Source organism: Phasianus colchicus, chromosome 26 (genome assembly GCF_987193195.1).
Source record: "Phasianus colchicus chromosome 26, bPhaCol1.hap1.1, whole genome shotgun sequence".
NCBI classification, from domain to species: domain Eukaryota; kingdom Metazoa; phylum Chordata; class Aves; order Galliformes; family Phasianidae; genus Phasianus; species Phasianus colchicus.
The window spans coordinates 2,394,056-2,418,816 of record NC_143461.1 but is presented as its reverse complement, the minus strand read 5'-3'; the positions used below and the strand labels follow the sequence as shown (position 1 = coordinate 2,418,816).

The 24,761-nt window shown below is 45.6% G+C and overlaps 1 protein-coding gene across 1 annotated transcript in view; it reads left to right on the top strand.

Moving 5' to 3' along the window:
• Positions 1 to 24,761, top strand: part of ASIC2 (acid sensing ion channel subunit 2) — a 416,329-nt gene that overhangs the window by 298,095 nt on the left and 93,473 nt on the right. The window lies entirely within an intron of this gene.

The following is a 24,761-nucleotide window of genomic DNA, read 5'->3' as shown; positions in this document are numbered from 1 at the left end:
TTCATCCATCAAGTGGAGAACAGAGCACAGCCCATGAGCGACTCTGCTGCTGCTGCAGAGGGAAAAAGAGGCAGTTCTTGTGACAAGCACAGATTAAATCCTGAGAGCAGCAGCATGTGAGAAATGCAAGCATCCAGAATGTTCACTTTGGCATTTCTGCAGCAGGAAGAAGTGATGACAATGGCTGCAAGTAGTCCAATGATCTCTGCTCACTGAGATGTTTCTTGCATTTTAGAACCCTTTAGTCAGTTGCAAAGGGATTATTTTGGAAATCAGGACCCTATGGCAGCACCAAAGTTATGCATGGCACAAACCAGCCTTGAAAACATCTTCTTGTAGAAAGTCTGGGCTGCTCCGAGGGCAGGAATGTGAGAGGAGAAATGGTTGTTCCATGCGGGTTCTCCATCTGATGGTAAACAAATAATAGGCTGCACTTACATATAGAATCATTAAGGCTGATAAAGACCTCTTAGATCCCCAAGTCCAACCTCAACCCACTCCACCATGCTCACAGACCACATCCCTCAGTGCTGCATCTCCATGGTTCTTGACCTCCTCCGTGGACTGTGACTCTTCCAGCTCCCTGAGCAGCAGCTCATAGAGAAATGGGAGTTGTAGGGGAGGGGAGGGCTGCATGCATGCAGTGCAGGTCAAAGCCAAAGCAGCTTCATTTCTTGCATATACACATGCAAGAAAAAAAACAAATTCAGAACAGTTGCGAAGCAAAGGCCATTTTCAGAAAATACCAGTTTTGATGACAGCTCCATAGTAGAATTAATCTAAACAGATCTCTGTTATAAATTAAAAAAAAAAAAAAAGTCTAAAAATTGCCTGCTGATATTTACTGTTAATCATTCTTTCAGTGGTATTTGTAAAATGGCTTAGCAAAATAAGAGTATTTCAAAATGAGAAATTGAAATGTTCCATTATGATATTGTCATAATGTTTCGACATCATCAAAGTGCTTTGCCTTCCTCTCTAAAAACCCCAACAGATAGTATATAATGATACCTTTCCCCAAAGCATTTCAGTGAAATTCAGTTTTCAACAGATAAACACTCAGCCTGTCTGTTTCTTACCCAGTTCTCCCACTTATTTAGTTCTGGGGGTGGATTTATCTCAAGCACTGCAGAAGTGACATCTCCACTCCAGTATCTGCCCTCAAAAACATTGGCTTTGTCAAATGTTGGATTATCAGCCACAACCTCCCACTCTGGATGTGTCCAACACTCTAGCTGTGCCCAGCCTAGGCACTCAAAGATGGGTTTGGCTCCATTGCCTGGAGCATCCAAGAGGTTTGAAATTGCTTCTAGAACAGATCACTCAACTGTTCTGCTCTGGATTTTCACCCTCTTTGGGTTCACTTTAAATGCCAGTCAAAAAAATAACTGGTTTTGGAGTTTTTGAGTGTCCAGCAATTTAGCCAATAGATATTCCATGGTTTCAGCTTGGAGGCATCAAAGTTTAGCACCCCACGTGGATCTGCATTGCACCAAACTGGGTGCCCTCCATCCAGCAGCAACAGCCTCCAGAATAAAGGCCTCTCCAGAAGTTGAGAGAAGATGGAAATCAGATTAAGTCCACCAATTAACACGTCATTCAGGTCCCTTCCACTGCTAACGTTTGGGTTTTTGATCTGGCACTTGAATTTATCCACACTTGGTAGTCACCTGGGCTTGGAGACCTCTGCTGAAGTTCTTCTCTGTCTTATGTCCAAAAATTCCCTCTGCTGTCATGGGATGGGATACTCTGGGTTCTTTCCCAATGGTATCAAAGCTTTGTAAGCATCATGGAATGAGGTGACCTTACCTCAAATTAGTGTGTTTTTTTCCTGGGGTTCCCTCTATGTCTCTAAGCTCATAGACAGTCTCAAGTTCAAAGCACAGCCTGGTGGTGGAGGGCTGGCAGAGGGAGAGGGGAAGTGATAAAGCATATGTGGACACACAAGTGTAGGCACACTGGGAAAGCAGCTTGGGGACACGGTGATGAAGTGTCTTTCACAAGCAGCCTGCTCCTGCAAAGCTTAAATCAGGCAGCTCTGGAGTTCATGCCGAGACCCCGAGCTGCGTTTGTTGGGGAATGTAACGCTTCCAAGAGTGTCTGACTTGAAAAATGGGAACACTTATTGTGATTCAGGCCTGGTGTGACATGGTGGCTGAGCTCTTTTCCATGTCTTGGAGGCGTTTTGCACTGTGCAGAAAGCACGTCTACTTCAGAAGGTTTTCCCCGTTCCCAGAGAAGTCAGGCTGGATTATTTTGCAGACAGTGAGTAGCTACCCACAGAGTTCTTCAAAGAGTAGGGCATGGTTTCTTCAAGTGAAATCGTTGCATTAAACATAGGGTTGCTCCTTTCTGCCTCTGAGTTACTCTAAAAGAACATTTCCAGCTTCTGTTCCAGCATGCAGATGGGCAAAGCCTCTAATTTCTCTGTAACTGAGCTATTGACATGAGGAACAGTGCCATTAAATAAGAATTAAGAAAGCACTCCCTACCTTTGAGGGAGTTGATGATAGATTCCCTCCTTATCTATTTCACTGCCATGTTCTGTCTTCAGTTCTTTTTCCTGCAACTCAATTGAGATTTTGATGACTCAGAAAATTAATCCTTTCTTAGCAGCAAATCTCTTCCCTTCCGAGCTCAGGGAGCTGTTGGCTGGGGCCACGTGTTCATGTTGTTCCTCTGTATGGTGTGTGGGTAGAGCCCAGCCCCACGTTTCGGTAGAGCTGACAGCAATCAGACTAAGCTTGATTCCTTGACCAAGATGACAGCAGAGACTTTGAACCATCATGAGCAACAAGGAACGAGGATTAGTCTCCAAATTTTCTATTAAAAAATAAATAAATAAAGCTGATTTTAATTCCTTTCGATGAAACTCAGTGACAGCTTTATCTAAGAAACCTTCGGGAATAGCTGCACAAATGCCATCTAAGTCCCGTGGATTTCCAAAGCCATTTCGAAGGAGGTGATTTTGGCTTTAAGGTAACACCATCTCCTCTGGCTTGAAACAGCCCTGAACATGAAAGCTTCCCTCCAACCTTCTGCTTTCTCATTAAAAATAATATATGGTTTGTGAAAGTGGTAATTAGACAAGTTAGCGGCAGCTGCTCGTGTTGATCACTCAGACAAGGGCTTTGCTACTGATTACTGTCATGTGCTGGGGATGGTTTTGTTGTTTGCTTTAAACCACTTCTCAAATTCCAGCAGAGTCTTTTCAAGTGTGGTGCAAGCACAGGCTTTTATAACGCTATTCCTTGTGTAGATAGCTGGGTAATAGGAAGAGTTGTGTTTTGGATACAGGCGTATCCACGCATTTGATTTAATCAGGATTTAATTAGGATCTACTTTGGCAAAGTTTTGAAGCAAAGTAACGTCCTGTTTATTTTTTAACTTGTTTTCTTCCCTTAATTCATTTTCTTCCCCCCTTCTGTAAAATCATTTGCTGCTTTATTGGGAACATTTGTTCTAGAGAGTCCCTGGAGACTACCTGGTTATCACCACTTTAGTAGCAGTCATTTGATTTCCTTCCACGAATTTGTCTTTCATCCAAGTAAACCAGGACAGAATTTGGTTGCACACAGAACACAGAGCTTCCCAAAAGTGTCCATGTGAGTCAAAAATATTAAAATCATTGAGTGGTGGGGTTGGAAGGGATCTTAAAGATCTGAGCCAAGTCCTTGCCATAGTTATGCCTGAAATATAAGAAATTAGACCCAGGAATGCTGATCTTCGTCCCTGTATGCTGCTCTGGTTCTGAATCATAGAAGGTTGGAAAAGATGTCTCAGATTCCCAAATCCAACCCCAGCCCGACCCCAACATGTCCACAGAGTGCATCTCTCAGTGCTACATCTCCTCTGCTCCGGAGCTCCTCCAGGAATGGTGACTCCTCCACCCCCTGTGCCAATGCATCACCACCATTTTGGAGAAGAACTGTTTCCTAATATCCAACCCAACCCACCCTTGGAGCAACCTGAGGCCATCACCTTTCATCCCAGCATTGAAAGATGTGACAAAGGGCTCTTCTTCCTCCTGATCCAGATGAGCTGCTATTTCCTAATGCTCCTGAAACACAGCATCCAGGGGAACTAACAGCGGTACAGTAGGATAAAGGCAGTAATATTTCATCGACTAACCCAAAATAGTAAAGCATATGCAAGGAGAAAAAGCTCTAAATAAACAAAACCACAATCTGCTCTTACAAAAATACATTTGAATAGTATGTGCACAACAGACTGGGTTCCCCTCAGGGCATTTCCAATGTTTCTGAGAGTTCGAATGGGTAACAATTCTGAAAACTGACATATTTTCAGCCCTAAAAAGCTCAGTCATAGTCATTATTAACTCTTTTCTTTAAGTAGGGCTGTATTGGCTTTGCATAATTTTGTATTATTTTTAAATGGCAATAAGCACAATGGCACTTTCAGCTGGTTTTATTTTAGTTTAGTTTTAGAGATGAGAGTTGAAAGGAGGTGATGGAATCACAGAATCATAGAATGGCCTGGGTTGACAAGGACCACAAGGATCATCTGGTTCCAACCCCCTGCTGTGTGCAGGGTCACCAACCAGCAGACCAGGCTGCCCAAAGCCACATCCAGCCTGGCCTTGGATGCCTGCAGGGATGGGGCATCCACAGCCTCCTTGGGCAACCTGTTCCAGTGTGCCACCACCCTCTGTGTCAAAAACTTCCACCTCATATCCAACCTAAACCTCCCCTGTCTCACTTTAAAACCATTCCCCTTGTCCTATCACTATCCAAAGTGATGCTGGTGCTCGTGGTGCCATGGAGTGCCCAGTGGCTGATAATCTCTGCATAAAACTGAGCGGATTGGGCAATCCCCATTCCTTCAGGCCTACACCGTGTTACAGGGTAACAGAAATGATAGGAATTAACCCATGAAATATCTCTGTAGGAATGCTGTTTGCAACAGCAGTGTAACCCAGTGTTTGCAGTCCAAGGAATCACAGTAAGTACTGACTAATTTGAAGGGAGAAAAAAAAAAAAAAACCAACAAACCAGAAAACAGAGAAATGGAGTCTGATGCTTAAGGGACATGTTCAGTTATGACTAAATTACAATACTAATTTTTTAATAAGTATGCGAAGTATGCGAGCTGCAAGGAGGAAAAGGAAAGCTAATTCCAGCAGCTCTAACTAGGGATAATGCAGTAATGTTAAGAAAAGGAGCATCTACCCTGAGCACCAGGGAGAACTGCTTAGCAGTGAACCGTATTTCCATAAATTAATTGCTCATGGGAAACCGTAAAAACTCCATTACTTGAGTCACTGAGAAGGAGCTGAGGCCAAGCAAACTGCCCTGTGCTGAACTCATTGCTGCAGCCCCAGCCTTAACTGGTGCTGCCTGGGGGGGATTGGGGCAGTAATGGGAAATGTTGATTTGCCAAATGCAGGAACCTCACCTTTATTTTTTCTTTCAACACAAAATATGTCGGTTTTACGTGCAACTTGGCAGGAAAATATCGAAGCAGAAATTTTGCGTGTTCAGGGCTTGCATTGGGAATACATGATGCAACTCATGGCATGGTCTCATCTGGGACCAACTGTCCTTCCAAAGCAAAAATATCAATATTTAGGATGTTGCAAGTTGTCTGCAGCTCCCAGCCTTTTTTCATATGATGCGCTCTCATCATAGGATCATTTGAGTTGGAAGGGACCCTTGAAGGTCATCCAGTCCAACTTCCCTGCAGTGAACAAGGGAGTTGGACACCTACAGCACTTCCTGCAGATTCCCCTCTCCACTTGCCCCTCCTCTGGAGGAGCACCGCATCTGTACATCCAAAGCACAGCTTTGGACCTGGGATGAAATAGGACTAGGAGAAGCTCAGGAGTTGCATGGTGGCAGTGGGAAGATCTTGGCTGAAGCGTTGAGCACATTTTTTTCCTTCTTGCATGAAATAAGGCCCCATTGATTTCTCCCCTGAGTACTCGCCCCCATCATATTAAAACCCACTGTGTCTCCTTGCCAGAGCAAAGGAGTTCCTGCCAATTTCCAGCAGGGCTGTTGCCTTTCGTTGGCATCCAGCATCCACCCCACAGCCAAGGATTAGGATCATATAGCAGCTTGGCCGTATGGAAACCATCAGCCTGGTTAATGACCTGCAGCCAGGCCACAGTGCATGCAGGGGTGGTGTGGAGGGCTCGGCAGTGGGCATGGGACACAAATCACAGTCGTTCACATCCTCATGTGTCTCCTCCCTCCATTAACAGATGAGTTTAATTAGCAAAGAGGACAGAGTGCTTGCGGAAGAACGAAGGCAGTGCTGTGGCTGGCAGCACCACAGGGTCCACCAAGCTCTGCCTTTCTTCCCTGGGGATTTTCACTTTAAGTTTTCCTGAGAGAGGGAGGGGAGACAGACCACATGAAAAGATGGATTAAATGATTCCTATTTCCACGCTCTCCTCTGGTTTTGTAAGCTGAAGCACCTATCAAGGGAAGGAGTGAGTGGATACAAAAAAAAATCAATCACTTTTCCATAGCAGAATTTGATTCTTCTTTCCTATCCCCCCACTGCTTAATGCTACAGAAAGCTGCTATGGCACTGATGTGCTTTGAACACTTCCAGAACCTGCTTTGAGAGGAAAGGTCAGGAAGGGAACATCAGTAATATAAGGTGGAAATGGTGAGATTTTGAATCTTATTTTTCCTTGTTGAGATTACTGCAGGGCATCGAGCTTTGGGGAGATGAGGTGCAAATTCTCATCTGAGCAGGGAAGGCACAGTACCAGCACAGAACTCAGGGAAGCACCTGCTGCTTGGGGAGGGAGCAGTGCCAGGCAGGAGGTGCTCACAGGGAAGGCACGGGCAGGACAGATGGTGCCATGCACAGAGCTGGAAGCCCAGAGGAGGGAAAGCACCATATGGGAGCAGTGGGTGAGCAGGGAAAGAAGTGACACTGTTTTCAGTTCTTTATGGCAGCCCAGAAGCTGTGGAATACTCACAGTGGTACCCAGGGGTTTGTTTCTTAGTACTGGATTGTAGTACCATGTGCTTTGTTCTACCTTAAATCTGTGCTTCCCGGTGTTGCACAAACGTGGATCTTTCAGGCAATCAATCTCAATGAGTTTTGAGTGATGTGCTACAGATCTAGCAGCAGATTTATGTACTATCTCTTATTTATTAGAGAGCTGGGCACTCTCCAGCTGGCTGTTTTCTGGTCAAGTATTGTTTTGTAGGAGCTTTGCATTGAGTTTTTGCAGCACCTGAGCTAAAACTTCTTTAGCAAGACTCCAAACAGGTAAAGCATCCCACTCCATGTTTTGACCTGGGCCTTCATGGAGTGCTGAGAGGGATGCAGGAAGCCCAAGATACCACGAATGCAAACAGTTAAGCAACTCAAACAGCCAAGCACTGTTCCCAAGATGAAATTTGGCAGGCAGCCCCTTTCCTCTCATTGTTCTTGGGCTGTTTCAAACCCCTGGCTACACTCAGGTGACAGTTTTGGGTGCTCTGATGCCCAGGATAAATGTCCTTTGCTGAAGGGAGGTTGTGCTCGGAGGTCACCACCTGCCCCTAGGAAATGTGCATTAGGGAGCTCAGACATTTCAGCTCACTCTGCTGTGCTTTGCTCAGATCATAATTCAGGCATTCATCTGTCCAGGGTGCATGCAGACAGCTTGGGTTTACACCAGCATTCCATTATTCAGAACAACATCTGTTGGTTGGATATTAGGAAAAATTTCTTACCAGAAAGAGTGGCAGTGCATTGGCACAGGCTGTCCATAGGGGTGATGGGGTCAGTGTCCATGGAGGCGTTCATGAACTGTGGAGATGTGGCACTGAGGGATGAGGTCGGTAGACAGAGTAGGATGGGTCAGGTTTGGATTCAAGGATCTGAAAGGTCTTTTCCAACCTTAACGATTCTATGATCTCGTCTTTGGGATGGAGATGAAGCAGAGCAAGGATCCATGCAGCTGCAGCCCTGTGCAGACCCCACACGCTCACGGCTGCAGGGATTGGGTGGCTTTCAATTTCTTTCTGATTTGCACTGCAGGTCCAATCGATGTGTGGATTAGAGAGATTATCCTGGTTTGTCTCCTCTGATCCGAGGCCTTGTGAAATTCAGTGAGGAGCAAAGAACCCCAGCCCCGAGAGTCTTTTTAAAGAAGTGCTTAATCACTTAGTGCTGAATAATGGCTTGATTTAAGCACAGATTAATTACAGGACTTCATCTTTCTTTCAGTTGTCTTTTGGCACTTGCATAGTAACTTTTACAATGAGATTTCAATCCATGACAGGACTCCAATATGCTATTAAAACACCATCACCTGTGGCTATTAAAAAAGCCAGAGTGGTTGTGCTGGAAGCGATGCTTCCAACTCCAACAGCTGCTGCTAAGGCATCCTCCAACTGCAAGGAAAAGCTCGTATCACATTCTCTGCCAGGAAGGCTGGAAACAGCCACGTTTTTCAGTTTGTTTTTTGCTTTTGTTTTCTTAATTCCACTGCAACTTTTTGCACAGCCTCACTGTGAGATGCAGCACTGAGCAATCCCACGTTGCTGAGTCTGTGCTCCTCTGAGATGCAAAGACCAAACGTGCACCTCCAGTGCAAAGACCAAACCATATTTCTATCACCCATTGGAAATTCATCTTAGTTCAAGGGAGCAGACCATTAGATACACCCTGGTATGCTGATTTCTAAGATAATTGTAGGATTATTGAAGTGTTTGTTTTTCCTCACTGCTGCACTTAGTAAAACTCCACTACCATTGTTGGCATGCAACAGCAAGCCAGGGATGTTGCAGCCTTTGCAGATAAATTCATCTGGTTTAGAAGCTGTCCTTAGAATCCCAAGATGCTTGTACCCTTCCATCTATTGTTAGAAAGTCATTTGTGCAATCAATTATCTAACAAATATCTTTGAATAATGAATGTCCCCCTAGCAAGCACAGTAAGCACAGTGCTACGTGCTCGTGTATTCAAAGCTTCTAATTGTGAAGCGTGGACAAAAAGCAATGAGATTCAATTTAGGGAATGTCTGTTACATTTACAAACTGCCTTGACTGAGATACGAAGGACGGTGAGGCTGAGGGCAACACTTCAGGAGTGCCTGAGGAGGCTGTGACAATGGAACAAAGCACTCTGAGAAGCGGATCCGCTTTTGTCAGCACTGCGCGGAGAATCTGCAATGAAAGGAAGGTTGTAGTGCTGAGCAAGAGTAAAAGTGCTTGTTTAAGAGCCCAGTGTAATGGATTACGGTTGTGAATGGGAAATGGGTTTGGGAATCTCATCCTGCTGCTGTGCAGGCAGCTTTGACCCAATTTTTGCTGGTGCAAAAAAGACTTGCATGGGCTGGGAGTTTTGGGGAGTTGCTGATGTACCTGTCAAGGAGAATAGATAAATTCACTGGTAATGATATGCATACAGAAATACCTCCCTGGGAGCTGCTTGCCTTGCCTTGGGAAGCCTACATGCTGCAGGGTGCAGGAGAGGTTGGTCTGTGGGAAAGAGGCTTTGCAAGCTTATCCAGTGCATGCAGAAGGCTGAAAAGAGAGATGGGTCGGCAGCTGGAGAGTCCTCCAGGACCATGAGGTGTTCCCAAAGTTCAGTTTCAGGTGAGGACTAAGCAAAGCATTTCCCAGGCCATGCTGATTTAACGAGGCACAGTGCCATCAGTCTCCTTGCAACCTCTCAGCATCTTTTCTGTCCTTCCAGGGGAATCTATCCCATGGTGTTGATGTCAGGGGCATCCACTGTCCCCAAACAGAAGCCAGGAGCTGGCCTAGGGTGGGAGGTGTAAGAGGTGTAAGATAGCATGTGATGCTTGGGTTCCTGGTTGTGCCTAAGGCAGCACATACTTTAAAGGAAGGAAGAGTCAATAGGACAGAGCAAAGGTCCCCCAGAAGTCCGTGCTCGCTCTTGCAGAAAGTGGAGTTTTATTCTTTCACCTCTGAGCTGGTTTTCTTGAAGCGTAACAAAAGCTGCCCAAGTTCTGCAGTGAGACTGGGAAAAAAGCAGGAGTTTTTCTTAACATTTGTTGCTAAATAAATGAATAAACCAAATTCAAGGATGTTGAGGCAAAATAGCCAAACCTGGAGGATAGGTTGAAAGCACTACCTCCAAGAAGGTTGGATGCTTTGTGGTCAGACTGTAGGAGCAGTGTGAGCTCCCACTGCCAGCTCTTCACCAGGGACATCCTCTCCTTTTAGATGTCCTCTGGGCTACAGCCCTCTGTAGTGCCGTGACTCAGTTTCCCCAGCCTGCTGCAAAGTGTTGCCATCAGACAGAACTGAAAAAAGCAAACCCACCTCTGTTTGATGACCGTGAGGTCTGTAAACACAAATGCTCTATGTGGGGTGAGTGCATTCTACACCAGGAGGCTGTTGTGCTGCAACGTCCTCTTTGAATGGACATGCTTTCAATCCTGATTGACATTCTCACAAAGCAAACAAAATAGAGATTTTCCACCCGCTGAAATTTTGTCTCGGTGTGTACGAAACCAAATACACTCCCATGGGAAATGAGCACCAAGCTGTGACTGTATAGAATAAATGAGAGGTTTTATTCTTTGTGGTATCACAGGAGTTTGCATAGGAGGAGGTGGAAATCCTCTTTTGGGACAGAGCAAGAGACAGCTGGATCGAGAGGTAACAAAAAGGTCTTGCAGTGTTGTGTTTGGATTCCTGCGTACCAAACTCTACCTCCAAAGGCTGAGCAAACTGACTTTGGGCATGAGAAATTCTTTCTTTGTACCCATAGTGGCTGTATTAAAGCCAGTCATCATCAGCATCAGCCATGTCTCTGGGGTAAAGAAAGGGCTATTTGGGATGTGTAGGCAGCAGTAAGTCCATTAGGGTTTTGGTCCACTCCAAGCTCCTGTTTCTCTGAGCAGCTCTTCTCTTTTTTCCTTCCTCACTGGCTGCTTAGTGCAAAGAGATTCATCTTGATTAGGATGAGCTGTAAGGTGCAGTGAGAGCACTCTGCACACGCACAGTGTTGATCATGCACAAACAGAGGCATCAAAAATGTGTGCATGCAACAAAGTACATACTACAACTTGGAAGTATGGTGAACAGGTTGAAGTTTCTTGTCTTTGCTGCCATGCAATCTATCTTCACCCCCCATGGCAGGAGCTGGAGGAGGAACGTGTCTCCTGTTCTCCTGTACCATTAGAGGAGGGAAAAAGAAACCTGGGTCCAGTGCAGCTGGTTTTGTGTCCATTTGCAACAATGGGCTTTTTATACAGGGTGTAAAATTATTCACCCTCCTTGCTTTGTCAAGGGAAGAAGATGACAAAGCATTCCTACATAAGGCAAAGCCCATCATTACCAAATACAAAACAAAACCTGAACACCCAGAATGGGATTCTATGTGCAGCATTTGATATTTATTTTTTTAACCTCCAAAGCAGCGTCGTCAGTGTGCATGTGTTTGTATTGTATGCTCTGCAGGCAACACTTCATGCTAATGAGTAACAAAGAATTCCTGCAATCCCAAGCTGTAGAAAGTGAGCCCAGTTGGATGTCTGTCTGGCCATGGGAAATGGACTCTATTTTCTTTGTGCTAAATACAAACAAGAGTCTTTATCCTGTCTGTACAGAATGGATGTGGAAGGCTGTAATATGCTGCTATCCAGCGTTTAATGTGCTGTTATCCAGGAATGTCACTCTTCAACAGTAGTTCTTGATAATAAAATCCACCTTTCTCTATTATCGTTCCTTGCATTCAAACATCATGTTGTTATTTTTCTTATTGCTATAATGTGTGTGCTAGGAGCATTACAATCATTTATGTGCTGGCAAAAGATGTCCCTGACTATCTCAAAAGAAAGCTGTACCCTCAAAAACCCTCAGTCTTTTCTAAAAAGAGTCTGAATCATTTGCACCACAGAGAGGACACGATGAGGGGACACGAGTACTGCTCTAGTGCTCAGTGCCCCCAGAACAATGTGTCTCTCCATCACACTGGACTGGCAATAGGGTGATAAGAGAAAGGAAATAAGATAAGGAGTAATGTTGACAAAACCTGAGTTTTAATACAGATGGAGGAAGGCCAACCAGTATTTAATTCCAGGTTTAACTTCTACGTTATTTGATGGTAGGGTAGTATGGTTAAGTTGTGGTTGGACTTGATGATCTTTAAGGTCTTTTCCAACCTGAGCAATTCTATGATTCTATTCTATGATTCTATGGGAGAATGTGCTGCTTTGCAATGGGCATCAGAGCAGTAAGACACGCCATTATCTACACATTAAGACCCAGCATTGTCTTAACTCTTTGGTCTGATCTGCTGGGCTCATACATGGGACACCTCTGTTTGTTCCCTACCTGGAACAGAAAGCTCTTAGGAGGAACATGGCTCTTTGGGCACGGTAAGGATGGGTTGATGGTTGCATTGATGATCTTAGAGGTCTTTCCCAACCTTAACAATTCTATGAAGGCAGGAAAATGAAAGAAGATGAGAAACTGTTACAGGAGCAGGACCAGAGCCTGGTGTGTGAGGAGGAAGTGCAGAAGTACCTGCAAGGCCACGTGTAGTTGCAATGTCTATAAAAAGATTCATGATTTGTTTGTTTCTTCCTAAAGCATGGAGTCCTTCCTGCTATAGCCTAGACAACAGTATGGGGAACAAACCTGAGATCTTCATCTTTGACATAAATTGACTCCCCAGTATTGATGAGGCAGGAGTTCAGACTAAGAGAAAAACAGCAATCAATCACCAGGCAAGGTTGAGGAGCAGCTGAGAAAAGCAAAATAATTATTCTGGAGTGGGACAAAGGCCTGGATATTGAAGAACAGGCGTGAGAGAAATTGTGCTCTGTTGCCAGCTGGGCTGAATTCAGGAGAACACAAGGGGATATTGTGGTCTGGATTTCTTGTCAGCCAAGTAATGCCTGTGAAGGAAATGCAGGCTCAGCCATGGCCCCAAGAAAAAGGCTTGGGTTCATCTCTTGCATCGGGACTTTCCAGTGAATGAAGAGTGAGTGAGTGCAGTGTTGCATGGAAATGGGTCTCTGTGTTGCTGGTGGCAGAGAAGATGGAGCTCTCGCAGTGGAGCGCAGTGCACAGCGCTTTGCAGGATGGCAGATGGTGCCTGGAATTGGTAATGGGCTGTCTGGGTTAGGGAGAGTAGAGAAGCTGGGCCATATTCTCCATAAATGTCTGTTATTTCAGCAAAATGCAGAAATCTTGAAATATTCCCCTTTAGAAACAGGGCTTTTCCAATCTTGAAAAGCCAAGTTGTCACGGGAAAACGCTGTTGTCATAGCAAGAACTTTTCCAATACATCATTTACTGCTGAAAGCAAACACAAACTGACTTGAAAAAGAACCACACGTTTTGAGCTGAAATGCTTGTTTTGCTGTGCTCAGAACACCAGCACCTCATGCTTGCTGCTTTTCCCAGTGAATGGGAAGGAGTGGTGGCTGGGACACGGTCAGGGATAGGCAAGAGGTGCCACATCCTCTTCATCTTCTCTTCCTCTCTCTTTCCTGAGCTATCACACATGGATAAAGGATGGATGTGATGTGGGGTGGGGGTCGTACATCCCTTATTGGGGTGCGTTTCACTGATCCCACACTTAACCACCTCCTCCAGGAGCCTGGATCCAACATTGGATGGGATCATTAAACCTTCAGTGAGCTGAGAGTAAAGCAGAAGCTTTTCCAGCCTGGAGAATGGGACTTGCTGCCTTTAAATAAGCAAGAAGGGAGCGTGGTCTCATCCCACACAGACAGCTGGCAGAGAACAATCACAGCACGATGAGAGCTGCGTGCTCCAGCTCAGAGGTAGCTCCCATCAACACTCACATCCTTTTTGCCACTCAGAGCTCAGTCATAATACGTATGCCCAAGAACACAATTCGCTGGAGCAGAAACAAATGCTCAGTAAGAGGAAGCCGGGAGCCACTTACCAAGCGAAACACTTGTAATTATCATATGCAAATGAGCTGAACTAGAGGTTGCACTGGGCGCGTGTGCATCGCCTGGTTAATTCGGAAACGGTTCAGTGGTTAAAAGTGAACTATAAGGTTCTCATTACACCATTAGGACTTGAGTTGAGGGCTCATTAATCTGAGATGCAATTAGTCGGGCTGCTGCTACACAGAGTTCAAAAGGGGTTTTATTGGTGGTGACTTTGCTGCTCACGTAGCATAGGGTGAGGTATCTCCGAATGCTTTGATAGAATCTTCTCATTTAGGGCTTACAGAGATTCGACTTGGATAGATTCAAACACGGCAAGAATGGGGATTTTGTTCATTTGAAACAGCCAGCTGCTCTCCTACATCTGAATTTTCTGTTGCCTCTAATCTCTGCTATTTTTCCCCGTGGAGAAGATTTATATCTAGTGCTCAGAAACAAAGGCTGATGTAATTGCGTTCAGATATCACCGTAACAAGGGAATTAGAAATGTTATTTCTAAGAAAAATACAACCAGTTGGGGCTCGTGGGCTCCGTTATCAACTCCACCAGCAGCTCTTTGTGTAAGCAATGAGGCCAGCAGCAGAGCTGCATCTCAGCATCCCGAGATTTAGGGAAAGTGTGGAAATATCAGCATGGCCCTTGCATAAGTCGTTCTTTCTACCCCAAAAACTGAGTGACAGGCACAAAATTGATCGTAAGAAACTGGGTATTATCTTCAATTTTACCGTGTTGTTGGGTAAATCATTCAATTTGGGGCCTTCAGGAGTTCTATTTGGGAAGCTAAAGCGGCTCAAAATCTCCGTATTGCACCTAAGGCCTTTCTGACAAGAGGAAAATGAAGTTTCCCATTACTTTTATCCCAGCTTATCCCCAGAGAGCTCCTGCCCTGGCTTCCTGCCCAGGGTAAGCTTCACCTACTTTGCTCCCAGGAAAAACAAACATTAGAAAGTGTCCCAAACCCATTGGGTAAAAGGTAATTGAAGTACATAAAATAAAAGGTTCTTCAAGAGGACTTCACCCTGGTGAAAGGGTTTACCAAATCTTGTTGTCTCAAAAGAGCAAGCTGTTCCATGGATGACTTTCAGCATTACAGAACTGCCGATGAGAAACACACAAAACATCAAAAAAAAAAAAAAGAAAAGAAAAGAAAAAGAAAAATATAATAAAGACAACTCTTTGGTTCAAAACCCCCTTAGCATATATTTGCAGAGTGATTTAAGAAAATGCTTGACTTCAAAATGAAGCATTTTATGCCAGGGCAAACAAAATGTTCCACTTAACCCAAACTTTATTTTTTTTTCCAGCTTTCTGATGGACCAAAGTAAAAAATGTCAAGGATTTGAATTTCAGGTTGACCCGAAGAAATTGTTTGTTTGTTTGTTTGGAAGTGCCAGTGGGGCAAGAAAAAAGATCAATTATTTACACTGCCCCACCTAGGATGTGCTTACCTCAAGTATGCAAGAAACGATTTGCTTGACCAGCTCCTGCCAGGAAGTGCAAAGCTCTTCTACAAAAAGGGAGTAATGGTGGGGCTGAGGGAAGGACAAACCACAGTTGTTCATCACGAGGCCACCAAGGGGTCACCATCCCCTGCTGTGGTGCTGTAGCTCCCTTGGTTTTAGGTTCAGATGTAAAAAAGTTAGATTCAGTCCTACTGTAGCAAGCTTCATTTATCTGTGTAACCTGAATCCCTTCTCTGGCAGTGAATGGCAAAGGATGCTTAAGCACAGGTCAGGTGTATAAAAATGTTAATATTTTCCTATCTGGGCAGATGCAATTTGAATATGTTCTGTGAGAAAGGTGATGGAGGTTGTAGAGGTCAGTGCAAAATAAAGTAGGCTGTCTTTGATCACCATGTGCAGAGATTTAATTAATCTGTTGATTCTGTGCTGAAATGCGTTGGGAAAATGCACGCATCTCTTTCAGCAGTGCATGTGGCTTCCCATAACTGAGAGCAGTGAAATGCAAACTAGGAGAGTCATTTCTTGTATTACTTCAGCTCAGAGTGCCAGAACACAAAAGTAAGTATACCTTAGCTGCCTGATAGCTGAGGTGATGTCTATGCAGTTGGAGCACTGGTATGCAAAAAAGACCCCTTGGGACAACCTGTATGATGGGAGGTGTCCCTGGCAAGACAGAGTTTGGAACTGGATCAGTTCTAAGGTCCTTTCCAACCAAAACCATTCTGTGATTCTGTAACCAACAGCCAAAGACATTTCTCTCGTTTCTGTCCAATAACTTCCAACATGCATTGCCCCCTGAGGACACCTCAAAGCCCAGCAAATACCCTTTGCTTTCCTGATCTGCATTTGTGTGTGGCTGTCCCTTTTGATGGCCCATCCTTCTGTTACTCTCAGCTGCAGTTGGGCCTTGAGGAGATGTTATTTCATGTCGTAATATTTCTGTAACACCTTGGAGCAACAAGAAGATTGAAATCACCTTTATGTTTCCTCCTCAAATGTCAGGCACCTCAGTGTGTGCACATGGAGTGGCTGTGAGCTCTGGGGAGAACTGATGAGACATGAAGGGCAGCGCAGGAGTGAAATTGCTGGGGAGAGTCCACAACATGGGAGCTTTTCTGCAGCAGGATGGGGAAGTGGTCCTCACAAAGGCCTCGTAAAGCTGCCTGGTGTGTTGGCATCACCTCCTGGAGATCGGGGATCCTTTCCTAAAATGTGAAGCTGTAGAGTGAAGGTTCATCACTGAAAAAAGGAAGAGCCCTCTTTTCTGAGGCACCTTCCAGGCTGACATGGAACACAGAGGCAGGGGAAAAGCATCTTGCCTTGAGCACCCTTGTGCCAATGGGGTCACACAGTGCCCTTTCAGGTTACCTGTAGGCTTTCTGCTGGGAGATGAGTGCTGCTGTTCTGGGGACCACAGCAGTACAACATCAGCTTTGATAAAATCCATAGATCCATAGAAACAGCCTCAGATGTTGGAAAGAGGCAAGCAATGCAATGAGAGCATCTGGAACTTCTCCATGACATTCTCTGTGTCATTGCACCTCTGTCAGAATGTGTTAGTTTATCCATCCCTGCCTTTGGAGCCACAGGTCAGGACCTCTCACTTTCCTCTTTTCTTCTGCATTAAGCTCCTGATCCTCTGGACTGTGTGGACGTGACCTCTGTGCATCCTCCAAGGCTCAGAAGCCAGATGAAAAAGAAGTGAATGACTGCATATTTTTATGCACATCTGATGATAGCATTGTAACGTTTGGCTAGTATTACTACCCGCGGGGCAAAGGGAGCTGACTCACCACCTTCTAACTCTTGTGTTTGGCTTTGCCATGCACGGATCATCTGCAATTGCTTATGGGAGGATTTTAAAGAGTCTTCTAATTGAGCATTCCTTCCCTCATTATTTAACAATCTCCTCATTTTGCGCTCCTTCCAAATTATCTCTGTATTGATAATGTTCCCCACTTTTCCCTGGAGATGCTTTGCTCTTTGCAAATGGCAGTTTTGCTCTTGCTCTTTAAATCAATGTCATTTTTGCTTTGCAAGTGTCCCTTTTCACTTTTATTGCAGCACCCTCTCCTTTTCCCTCTTCCATTCCAGTAGCTCTACTCGTGCTTTACCCAGTGGAGACACAATGTGTGTCACTGACTGGTGGATGTTAAAATTCAGGGTTTCTTATTGCTGAGGCAAATACAAATTGCCTATTGCCACCTCTTGGTAGGAGTAAAGAACGACAAGAGCATTCTGTCCCCTTGGAAAGGATAAGGGTGTGATTTGGAGACATCCTATGGCTGCCCTTCTCTATTTCCTTCCACCTCCCATGATGACAGCAATGAGATCTGGTGGTGTGACATTTCTCTTCTTGGCTATAGAGAGATCCATAGCACTGGTGTCTGAAGGTGTCTGGTGATGTACACAGAGCTACGGACCATCGGAGATAGCGTTGGCATCCATCATCGTGTTCTCAATGCACCCTGAGATCCCACCCTGGGAGGATCTTGGGGACTGTCCCCAGGTCACACAGGGCTCAAATGGGTGTGCAGTGCATTCCCATCCTGCTGGTTCAGCCTCTCCCTGATGCTGAGCCAAATAACTTCACTCATTACGCAGCAACCTCTCCTTATGGGCTTCCTCAACACCATTTTCCTAAAGACATTAAGTTGTGTCAAGGGACCTGGAGCACGGGGTGAATGTTTAGTTGCAGTTTATCAGCCTAAATAAATTCACTTCTCTGCTTAAAGCTGCCGAAGCATGAACTAAACCTTCCCCTGAAACATCCTACATGAGTATTTAGGAATGAATAAATCATGGAGTGTCTGTGAGAGGTGGAAGAAAGAGTTTTGTCTGCGTATACCTGTGCAAGGAGCAGTGAATCCTTCCTTGTGGCACTCACCCACCATGCTGTAATCCTTGAGACCCAGTGTGACAAAACAAAAGGAGCAGCAGGGAAGATCTTGCACCTTTTGGAAGACCTTGCACACTGCTGATGAAGATCTGCTTAGTATTTCCAGCCCTCAAGGAATGGTACGTGGTAACATACAGTAATTCCCAAGGAAATACTCCTTTCATTTCTTTTTCTTCCTTTGAGCTCAAAAAGTCTGCCTTAAGATATCAGACAAGGACCATCTCTGCAGCTACATCTTCAGGCTCTTAGGAGGATATGGAAAGGTGATCCCTTCACCTGCATGCGAGGTCAGGGCTTGCTCTGACTGCTTCATGACTACCAGCAGCAGAATCTGCTCCAAGGGCTGTGCCGAAGGGCTTCATAAGCCCTCATGATTCAGTTGCTCTCAAGGTTGAGATTTTCATCAATTCCAGAGATTTCCATGGTTCTGCATGCCTTTAAAAGAGAAGTGTATCAGACCCACAGGACTTTCTCTGCATAAAAACTGGGGGGTTTTGAGGGTCTCATTCCCCTGGTATGAGTCGAGTCAACCGAATGCTGTTTGGTGCAACTGGTTTGGATTTGATTAGAGGGTCTGTCCATAGAATGGCCTGGGTTGAAAAGGACCACAAGGATCACCTGGTTCCAACCCCCTGTTATGTGCAGGGTTGCCAACCAGCAGACCAGGCTGCCCAGAGCCACATCCAGCCTGGCCTTGAATGCCTGCAGGGATGGGGCATCCACAGCCTCCTTGGGCCACCTGTTCCAGTGCCTCACCACCCTCTGGGTAAAAAACTTTCAAATTAAGAATTTCAACAGCAAATTGAGTTCTCTACTAACCCACTGTATGCTCAGCTCTGGGTTAGAGGCATGCTGGGATGACTGAAGAGACCCTGCCTGCAGGATGGAGCCAGGCTGGAGGATCCCCTCTGGGGATGCAGCTTTAAGCAGCTGCAGCCCTGCCTGAAAATGTTTGCCAAGCTGTATCTATAAGGCAAACTAACTGAATGCATCACAGATTCCTTGCATGAATTTTACATAAACTTTCCGTTTCTTATAAAGAGTTTCCGAGCTGTTAAAATTCTTTTGTTAGAATAGCTGGAGAATGTACCTCCAAAATGGACCCTTGCCCAGACACAGCAAATTCACCTGAAAAGATGAATGAACATTTGCAGAGAAGTCATTGCTTTCTCCCCACCCACCCCTTGTTCCTGTTCTGCCTCTCAGGGCACGCAGACACGCACACATCTGCAGCTGATTATATTTAAGGAGACATGGAACAGTTCATTTTATACTGGGTTACATAGAGAGTGAAAGTGCTGCTGCAGTCTCCCGTGCCTGGTTTTACAGAGAAAACACATTCCTCAAGCACACTGATTTCTGAACCTTTGTTCCCTGCATGGGTACGTGTTCCCTCCACATCACAGCCCCATCCCCTCTTTATCTCTTGATTCCCTCCACATCACAGCTCCTGTCCCTTCTTTATCTCTTGATCCATTATTCATTCGTCTGCAGTTCTGGGTCTAATTCTCAGAAGCTTTTTAGTTCTTGGACTTCAGCAGTAGCAGTCCAACTACATCCACAGCCTTCCTCCTCCTCCTCCTGCTGCTGGAGCAATGCTGGAACCCCTCCTTGTTTTGTAATGGATGAGAGAGACCCAAGGGGAAAAAGTAATTCTTCCAGCGCACCTAGCAGAGATATCCTGCTCCTGTATCATTCCTGGGATGTTTTTATGTTCCCATATCAGCTGGCTGGGATTAGATTGCCCTTGCTGTCATTTTGGATATCCAGGGTCCACTTCAGATCCCGTCTGTGATGCTGTCCCATCTCAGCAGCAGCTCCCAACAATCCCTACCTATGCTTTTTTGGAAGCTGTGTCTATCTTCAGCCAGAATAACTCTGGTACCAACTGCCAGGTGTGGGGACAAGTGACAGCCCAAGGGCCATCCCACAACAGCCAGCAGAACGGGTTAGCACAAGATGCTAATTGTGCGATTTTAATTGGAACGAGCAGCGCCAGTCATGCCCACCGAAAGGCTTCGCTCACTGCAGTGAAGTTCATTAGCAGCAGACAGGGAGATAATGGCCATTCCCCCCACGAGCAGCAAGAAGTGTCGCTTTGATGAAGATGTGTAACCATGGGCACAGTGGGCTGCGATCAGCATCGCTCTGCGCGGTACGACTCTGCTGGCTTCAGAGATCACTGAGACCCAAATCCACCCTGAGCTCATTGTTAATGAGTTACAGCAGAGCTGAGGAACCCAAGCTCAGAGCGTCAGCAGAGAAATGGGGGCATGCTGGAAAGCAAAGCAGCCCTGTGTCCTCCCTCCAGCTGGTGCACCCCAATTCTGCAACCCACATGAGCAAGCAGCTCCAGTTGGGGACGATCCAACACATCCAATGCAGGCACTGTGCCCTGGGCTTGTACACCAAGGGCAGGACAGGAGAATGGAGCCAAGTGCTGAAGTTCAGGGTAATATTTACTAGAAATCTCTCTGCTTGGATCTCTCCCAACTCACTCCTCACTGTTTTCAGATTCGTTTGCTGCACTCCCATCGCTGTGCACGAGTTGGCCATGTGTTTGCAGGGCTCTGGGCTGGCAGTGAGGAGGATTTACCTGTTGGATGTGCAGTCTGCACTTCTTCCTGGTCCCTAGGCAAAGATGTAGGAGGCTGCAGACTCACTGCCAGCCCCCCAAAACCAGCCTCTCTCTTATGAATAGTACAAATAAAAGAAAGTCCTATTAATGAGCTGACATCTATCAAACAAATCAAATGCATTCTCTTTCTCTGCGTGACTGATGGAAGGAGGACCGACCTTCTTCTTTTCTTGGCAACACTCTGCATGCTTATTAGATGGTTAAATACTGTATTTACAAGGAGATACATCTGCCTGTGATACCTCTGCTTGTGCCTCCCATTCTGTTTTTAATTATAGTGGTTATTTTTAGCCCAGATTCCTGGCCTGGTGGATTTCCATTGTAGATGTGAGCTGTGGAAGGCCCTCATCTCGGGCTGTGCTGAAATGAGGGTGTCAAATCTGCTGTCAGCCATGCTCCCCAATTAGCACAGCTTGATGCAGACTTATTGTTACATGCTTTAGGATTGTATCCAGAGACACCTCCTGAGCAGCACCACATGAGGATGGGCACAGACATGGGCAGAGGGTTTTGGAGGCTGAGAGATGTACACAGGTGAGAGAGGGACTGAAGAGCAAAGACTAAAATGGGGGATGAAATGCTGGGTTTGGGGTTGGGAAGCTCAACCTCACGGCGCTGAAAAACTTGCTGCCTAACACCACAGCAGAATTGGATGCAAAAGGAGTTGGATCTTCGTTGGTGCAGGATGCAGACCCTAAGAGAGGTGGGCTGGAAGGAAGTGCTGCTTGGGAATGTGATGAAGAGAAGTGTGAATGGGGACAGAGTTCCTCAAAAGTGCACTGGCATCATCTCCCGTTGGCTCACTCCTCCCCTGCCTCTCTCCTTCCCCCATCAGCACAGTTTAGCAAGCAGCTGACTTACATTATTTACCCTTTATATCTTTCCAAGCATCTCAACTCACAGTGCTGTGGCAGCATGCTTTAACAAGGACTGCAGCAAGCAAAGGCTCTGAGACACGAGGCTAACTGGGAGCTTCCAGAGCCAGCAGTGAACGGCACCAGCAGACTTCAGCCTGTGGTTGTACTGCTCTGTGTTCTGTGCTTTGGCAGCTGGGGGGATTTTAGGGGCTGCTCTGGGTTTTGTTAACCCACTGGGGCTTGCAGCCCACGTGAATGCTTTGTATGTGCAGCAGGAGTTGGTGGCCCTGCTATGGAGAAAGGCAAACATCCTTGTGTGTACAGCAAGACATTAGCACGGAGCCAGAACATATCCCCAAGGAGCAAATACAAATATTTCTGTAAGCCAGGCTCATGTCAAACCCTTCTGTGTCCCATTGCAAACTGCCCAACAAGAGGGCACTTCAGAGGAGGACGCTGAGAAATCACTGACTACAGCAAATCCCCTATGGCCCCAATGGTACAGGGCATGCTGAGGGCTCTAGAGAACAGGATAAAAATATTACAGATGATGTGAATGTTGTTTAGTCTGAGATATTTATATCACCCAGAAGAACTGAGGAGGAAACACAGTTGCCTGCTGTATTTGTTACTGGAGGATCTTCATAATAAAACATTTTGCTGAAGGAGATTTGAAGAGGGAAGCATTCAGACCTCATAACAAACTGCACAAGCTGCAGTGGTGCTGTCCTTCTGCTCCTCAGATGGTCTGGGGGGAGCCTGGGTTGGGTCAGGGATGGACATGCACAACCAGGGGAATACATTCACAGGTCAGTGAAACAGAATTAAGTTGTTTAAATATATATATATATATATTAGGAGATAAAAAGAAATTAATCATGGCCAGAAAGCATTTAATTGAATCCCACTGCCAATACCTCATCCTCCCCTCAATCCTTTCTTATTTCCTGCTTAGCCTACAAATAAGTCAATATTATTTAAGCCCTGGGCTTTATATGTAATATAGATCAGTGCTGCTTTGCTGTTTATTAGCTTCTCTCTTCAGCTGACAGCAAGTAGCTGTTATTTTCTACCTGATGCTCACTGGAGATTGGTGGCTCAGCCCTGGCTGGTTTTTGGCATTCAGAGAGCACCCAGCAAGTGCTTAGGGCACAGTGCAGGTGCCTAAAAGCAGCCATCACATAAGGGACAGCAGAATTTGTCCACATTTATCTGGCAGCGCTGTGTTGCAAAAGCAATTGCAGGTCCTCTGGAGTAGACTTTTAGACAGGACTCTACTGATGCCATCAATGTTTTCAGCAAACATATAGCAGTGCTTTATTCCAAAGGGGCTGCATTACCTGGAGGTGGAACAGAGGAAGCATCATAGAATTATTAAAGTTGAAAAAGACCTTTCAGATCCCCAAATCCAACCCCAACCAACCCCACCGTGCCCACCAACCACGTCTCCCAGTGACAGAACCCTACAGAACACCCACATGGACAGTGACTCCCCCACCTCCTTGGGCAGCCTGTGCCAATGCATCACCACTTTTTTGGAAAATAAATGTTTTTTAATATCCAACATGAACCTGCCCTGGCATAACTTATGGCCATCACCTCTCATGTTATTTTCATGGGAGAAGAGACTGACCCCCACCTCACCACTGGTGACAGCTGCCTTTCAGGGCTTTGTAGGAGCCCTGGAAAATGCAATATTTTGTCCATCTCGTTACCAATCCCTGTTTCTTGTGTCAAATGAATCCCTGAAACAGAAGCAGAGAGCCCCTTGGGTTCCAGCTGTCTTTTCTGCACCATCACTTTTTGGGACAGAGTTACTCTTCCAATCCATGTGTTTCTAACACATTAGCAACAAGCCCAAAAACATGTAATTAAAAGAAAAAAAACACCCTGGTGTTAAATTAATACGGACTACCTTATAATTAATTTATGATTAATGGGAACAACTGAGTTAAGATTCTTTAACGATAATTAAAAAGCAAATTGCAAGAAAAGAGAAGGGAGAGACTAAAAGTAATTATAGTGTACATACACTGAGATCCCACGCTGCCTAGCAAAATAATGCATGTGTACTGAGCTAACTGCAGTGCCTCCAGCCCATGTGTACCAGTGCAACCAGCAGGGCACGAGGTTCCTCTGGCAGCTCTGCTGCTCTCGCATGGTTTTGCATCTGATCGTGGTTGCTGCTTGTACTGTTAAATAGAAACCACAGCATGGTTTGCATCCGTATTTCACAAAGCTGTGAAAAAAAAAAATAATAAAAGGGGGAGGGGGGGGGGGGGATTTTATTAAAGCTGCAAAATGACAGTGTTCTGGGTATGGGGAACAGAAGATATGCTTTGGCTCAGCACTCTTCATTCATCATTTCCACTCTTCAAGTCTCGTGTGAGTGACGACGCTGTCTTTAATTTCATGATTTCACACTGCTTTCAGGAGTTCTTCTGTCTGCGCCGCTCAGGGATGGACACAGCTCATCCAAGGGGAGCATATTTATTATATTTATTGCTTTGGCTCTGCTATTAGGCTCAGTGCTGCTCCTCAGCCCTCAGGTGCTCCTTGAGGGGCAGGAAAGGGACTGCAATCCTCCAAATTTTTCTTACAGTGCTCACCAGCCTCATGACCAGCATTTCACAAACATGGGGACACAATGTGCAATGAGGTGACATCCTTATCCCTGTAGGACTATGGGAGATGAGAGTTGGAGGCAGAGAGCAGTTTGGAGCCACCTGAGATGACCACCTTCTGATTTTGGAGAAGTTTTGCATTGCATTGCATTGCATTGTGTTGCGTTGCATTGTGTTGTGTTGTGTTGTGTTGCATTGTGTTGTGTGATGGATGCTCACTCTTCCTTGTGTTTGTCTCAGCCTCCTGGCTCCTGCTTATGCCCCTATACTGTCAGGAGAGGTCTGTGTTCTGATCCTGAGCTACTTCTGCAGTACAAACGAAATAACAACTTACAAAGATGGAGCAATGACTCCAGGTCCAAACAAGAAGGGCAGGGAGGGCTCAGTGTGAGCAAAGGTCAGAG